The sequence below is a fragment of the Schistocerca nitens genome, chromosome 4, assembly GCF_023898315.1.
Source record: "Schistocerca nitens isolate TAMUIC-IGC-003100 chromosome 4, iqSchNite1.1, whole genome shotgun sequence".
In the NCBI taxonomy this organism is placed as follows: Eukaryota; Metazoa; Arthropoda; class Insecta; order Orthoptera; family Acrididae; genus Schistocerca; species Schistocerca nitens.
The window spans coordinates 967,701,423-967,707,422 of record NC_064617.1 but is presented as its reverse complement, the minus strand read 5'-3'; the positions used below and the strand labels follow the sequence as shown (position 1 = coordinate 967,707,422).

The window sequence follows — 6,000 nt, the reverse complement described above, 5'->3', positions numbered from 1 at the left end:
TGGGGACTGTTTAAATGATTGATTGTGTTGGGATAATTTTAGTGTTCTAACAACATTTATTTAAAAAGAAACAGACATAAATTATGCTAAACAAGTTATTGATTGGATACCGTAAACAACTAACAGATGGTTTAAGACTACACTAGACAAGGATCCTGGGCTGGCAAAGACAGCTTAACACTGGCCCTAAAAATGTGGGTAACGCAATCTGAATTGATCTGACGCTGAGCAGACTCTGACTGATCAAATCTACTGAAGTTTCTCTGTTGTATAAGTGCAGCTGAGAGCAAGTGGCGATTGAGATCTGTACGCCCTGACAATGCCGGAGCGGCAGTATGTTGCCCTGTTTGCTTCGTGCCGCGATGTAAATTGCAGCTGGTGATTGTGTGCGGCGGAGGTGAGACGTGTGATTAGATTAGATTAGATTAATACTAGTTCCATGGATCATGAATACGATATTTCGTAATGATGTGGAACGAGTCACATTTTCCAATACATGACATAATTAGGTTAATTTAACAACATACTTAAGTTAATATAACAACTTTATTTTTTTGTGTTTTTTTGTTTTTCTTTATTTTTTATTTTTATTTTTTTTATTTTTTTAATATTTTTGTTTTTTTTCTTTTTTTCTTAATTTATATCTAAAAATTCCTCTATGGAGTAGAAGGAGTTGTCATTCAGAAATTCTTTTAATTTCTTCTTAAATACTTGTTGGTTATCTGTCAGACTTTTGATACTATTTGGTAAGTGACCAAAGACTTTAGTGCCAGTATAATTCACCCCTTTCTGTGCCAAAGTTAGATTTAATCTTGAATAGTGAAGATCATCCTTTCTCCTAGCATTGTAGTTATGCACACTGCTATTACTTTTGAATTGGGTTTGGTTGTTAATAACAAATTTCATAAGAGAGTATATATACTGAGAAGCTACTGTGAATATCCCTAGATCCTTAAATAAATGTCTGCAGGATGATCTTGGGTGGACTCCAGCTATTATTCTGATTACACGCTTTTGTGCAATAAATACTTTATTCCTCAGTGATGAATTACCCCAAAATATGATGTCATATGCAAGTAATGAGTGAAAATAGGCGTAGTAAGCTAATTTACTAAGATGTTTATCACCAAAATTTGCAATGACCCTTATTGCATAAGTAGCTGAACTCAAACGTTTCAGCAGATCATCAATGTGTTTCTTTCAATTTAATCTCTCATCAATGGACACACCTAAAAATTTGCAATATTCTACCTTAGCTATATGCTTCTGATTAAGGTCTATATTTATTAATGGCGTCATACCATTCACTGTACGGAACTGTATGTACTGTGTCTTATCAAAATTCAGTGAGAGTCCGTTTACAAGGAACCACTTAGTAATTTTCTGAAAGACAATATTGACAATTTCATCAGTTAATTCTTGTTTGTCAGGTGTGATTACTATACTTGTATCATCAGCAAAGAGAACTAACTTTGCCTCTTCATGAATATAGAATGGCAATTCATTAATATATAATAAGAACAACAAAGAACCCAAGACTGACCCTTGTGTAACCCCATTCTTGATAGTTCCCCAGTTTGAGGAATGTGCTGATCTTTGCATGTTATGAGAACTACTTATTTCAACTTTCTGCACTCTTCCAGTTAGGTACGAATCAAACCATTTGTGCACTGTCCCACTCATGCCACAATACTTGAGCTTGTCTAGCCGAATTTCATGATTTACACAATCAAAAGCCTTTGAGATATCACAAAAAATCCCAATGGGTGGTGTTCGGTTATTCAGATCATTCAAAATTTGACTGGTGAAAGCATATATGGCATTTTCTGTGAATCGATCGCGGCTACGAAAGAAATCCAAAAATCTCACGGTCTAACGTTCAGGCAGATGGATCTCAATTTACTCTCTACCGGAGCCCTGAAATCACAGTAGATTTCAGTGTGTGACACAACCGTTTGCTAGTCGTACCAATTTGGTTCACTTATACGATAGAGCGCACAAGGATACCAAACGTCAAGACTGCTAAACCAAAAATGAATAATTGTGCCCTCGGCAAACGGGCAGTCCAAGATGTTTGAAGTCACACTGTCGGTACAGTAAGAACTTCATCACAGGCTCCCCAGTCTAAACTACTCACAATTGAAGTCAGTCTCAGGACAGGTCCCAAGTGCCAACCACACATACCAGAGCTTCGGCCAGAAGTGCTCACCAGACCAAAGTCCCACACCCGAGTGCCTCGCACCTCTCGTAAAAAAAATGCCTTTTTTCCCACAAAGTGCACGAACGACGCTGCCTTTACACTGTCTAGAGCCAATCACAGGGCTCTCAATGTCCACTCCCACATGGCAGCACAAACTCATGTCAAACCAGGGCAAGAGTTAAGAAAACTGCATCTCTGGAAAAAAAGAAACTGCCAATTACTGGCTTTTTTAGTTTTTGCAGAGGGGAAGATGATATTCTCCTAAGTCGTGTCACTTCCCATGACAGCAAGTGAACAGATACAATCTTAAGGATCTTTATCTAAATCGCCTGTGTCTTGGAACTTGTCAGTCCTAGCTATGAGATTTAATAAAGATTCTATCTCTAAACGTTTCTCAGGTGCCGGAGTTTCTGATACAACTGAGGCGGCCAATGGAAGTGGTTCACAGGCCTATTAGCAGTATCGACAAACTCGAAAATTTGTGAATTTTTATTATGTGTGGCTCTGCACACAGTGCCTGGTTTACAACTGCACTGTGTAGACACGTTCCTTCAGACCGCCACCCCCAGCCCACGCTTCGGCTGGCGCCATGGCAGGTATTGTGGCATTGTTCTGCTGGAGACCTGCCTCAACGAGGGGCTCCCCTGTCTGCCCTGTACGGCTGTGGGTCTGTCCGGCAAGATTTACTGAGGGATGGGCTCACCGCCAATTGCTTTCAACTCCCAGCGTGCCATTTCTACGAGCTACGAACCGTAAAAATACCTCATGCTTTTAGCACCCTACCAGCCCCCATCAATGTCTGTGCAAGCCATTAACTTTCTAGTGTCTCGCTCAAGGTGCGTCAGCTTGTCACCAAATCTTTAATAATTTCTGTACACAGAAAATAGGTGAGAGAGTAACTTGTCGTCTCTCGTAATGTCCGTGGCAGTGGCTTCCGGTGTGCGTCATCATATCTGCAGAGTGCTCATCAATGTACAGGCAAGTAGCAACAGGTCATAAAACGTATCACCTGTCTATATACCTGCTGATGCCACGCATGTGTAGGTCGGGGCTTTAATTTTCTAATTTCGGGCACGATTGCTGCCGGTGGCCGTCGGCCGAGGCAGTGTCACCACCTCGGGCAGATCTTTGTTCACTTACCTAATAGCATCAAAAGACTGACAGATAGCCATATAGCATTTAAAAGGAAATTAGAAGAATTTCTTAATGGCAACTCCTTCTACTCCTTAGATGTATTTTTGGATATAGTAAGTGGATAATTTCCCAACCCCCAACAAAAAAATTAAAAATATTGAGTGTCATGTAATATTTTGCGTAATGTAATATCTTGTATAGACACCTTTTATTAGCCTGACACGTTCCACATCATTACGAAGTGTCGTATTCATGATCTATGGAACAAGTACTAATCTAATCTAATGTAAACGAATCAGTGACCATTGTAGTCATAACACACACTGGAGCTCCGAAGTGTGTGGCAGCAACGGTGGTGGTTTGTCCCCCATCGAACGTGATGGCTATGCAGGTGTTAACACGGTGCAGACTTTGCACAGAATGGAAGATACCCTCCTCACTTTTTTGCATATTTCAAATATGGTGCATAGCTCTCGGATCCCAACACCCATATTGGTAGCATCAGAAGTGAATGTAGGGATTCTTTGTGTGTGTTTTTTTAGGTACATACCTGCCTGTATTAAGGCGCCTACTTGGAATTTTTTTCTTATTTCACAGCGTTATTTACAAACGTTGTATAATCTTACAGTGTAAAACTCCTCTAAGGTAGTCCGATAGTAACATCACGCAGTACAAGCCATCATTCTTACCTCATAATAATGGTGGGACAAGTTCCTTATAGTGAAATGTTCCTACATTATTGAACTTGGTAACTACCAAGAGTATATCTGTTTAAATAATGCACTGTGGAATTTGTTGAACTGTAGGATATTACTGTAGTTTGTTTAAATATTATAACATGGTAATTGTTAAGCAATTAAAGTCACGTATTTATGTGTGTCTTTGGATGGCAATTTTGAGAAGTGAGTATTTGGAACAGTGGGAAAAAATCCGCAAAACTGTAACAAATAGCAGAAAAACTGTAACAAACTATCTCAAAACGTTAAACAGAAATTGAAGGCGGTCATACATTGGAGTGTTTGTAGGGAACATGGGCTGTCACGGAGTCAAATTGTAGCAATTCAGGCAGTAGAATAATAACCCACCATTTTTCACACATCCATTCTAATGTCAAAATGTCTGACGTCAATTTTGGTTCATAAATCGTAGTAATTCAGGCCATCCAATTGGTCTAGAAGAGTGGGGAAGGTTGCAACGTGAAAGTAGTCATAAATTATAGGCAGATAAACAACCAGCAGCCACGTTTGACTTAAATATGAACAGGTGGACAGGTGTGACAGGGGGAGGAGGAGGCAGCAACTTTGAAGAGCACAAATGGACAGTTGAAACTTAACTTAAGAGCACAAACGCATCTTTTGTTTACATAAAGGTGCGTCCACACTACCCGTGTGGCTCGTGAGACTTGCGAGTCTTACGAGTAAAGTGGGCTGAGGGCTCGCCGCCCGAGCATACGGCTTGTCTGGCTCCGCCTGTTGTCGGTACATCAAAGGGATGCGCGGCGAGCTACGCAAGTGGTGTGGACGGCAACAAGCATTGAGCAGTTGGCTCGCTGGTCTTGGTATTATTCTTTTTCTGTAATGTGGACATCGGTTTTTCTTTTAAAATGGAATGGACCGAAGATTTTGCCATTACATTCATAAATACTTATGAACAATATCCTATGCTGTGGGATGCAACAAACTCCCAAGATAAAATACAATTAAAAAAAGTGAAGCTTGAGATTCCATCGCGACAGAACTCCGCCTGAATGTGGCCGAATTAAAAAAAAAATGACCAGCTTATTAGCCACTTACAGGAAAGTCCGCCAGAAGAAAAATGAACATGGGAAGTCTGGCACTGGCATTGAGGAAGTGAACGCTCCAAACTGGTTCGCTTTCAAAGCGTTTGAATTTCTACACTGCAAATACCAGGCGCAGAAGACAATCTTCACAGATGTAAGTAAAACATATTTGTTTTTGGAAACGTATAAAAAACCTATTAACAAACTTATTGGGGTTCGTTCCCTTTTGGATTGTCTCCAGAGCTACTTACCTTGTTCTCTTTCTCAGCTTACATTTACGTACCTGCTCATTTGTTGTTTTTAAATTTTTTGGTGTTATTCCCGTATATACTATTAAACATATCATATCTTACCTTAAGATAATTTTTTTCATATTTATTGTAGCTTAATACAATTTCTATTAGAAATATACTTATAAATTGCCTATAGTTTTCGAATTTTAAAATTAAAAAGAAAATTCTGTTGTTGTGGTCTTCAGTCCTGAGACTGGTTTGATGCAGCTCTCCATGACACTTTATCCTGTGCAAGCTTCTTCATCTCCCAAAACGTACTGCAACCTACGTCCTTCTGAATCTGTTTAGTGTATAAATCTCTTGGTCTCCCTCTACGATTTTTACCCTCCACGTTGCCCTCCAATACTAAATTGGTCATCCGTTGATGCCTCAGAACATGTCCTACCAACCGATCCCTTCTTCTTGTCAAGTTGTGCCACAAACTCCTCTTCTCCCCAATCCTATTCAATACCCTCAGACTTCAAGAAGAATATAATAATTCCAATCCCAAAGAAAGCAGGTGTTGACAGATGTGAAAATTACCGAACTATCAGTTTAATAAGTCACAGCTGCAAAATACTAACGCGAATTATTTACAGACGAATGGAAAAACT

The 6,000-nt window shown here is 39.6% G+C and overlaps 1 pseudogene; it reads left to right on the top strand.

Annotated features, from left to right (window-relative positions):
• Positions 1-4,937: 4,937 nt before the first annotated feature.
• Positions 4,938-6,000, top strand: part of LOC126252730 (uncharacterized) — a 195,485-nt pseudogene continuing 194,422 nt past the window's right edge.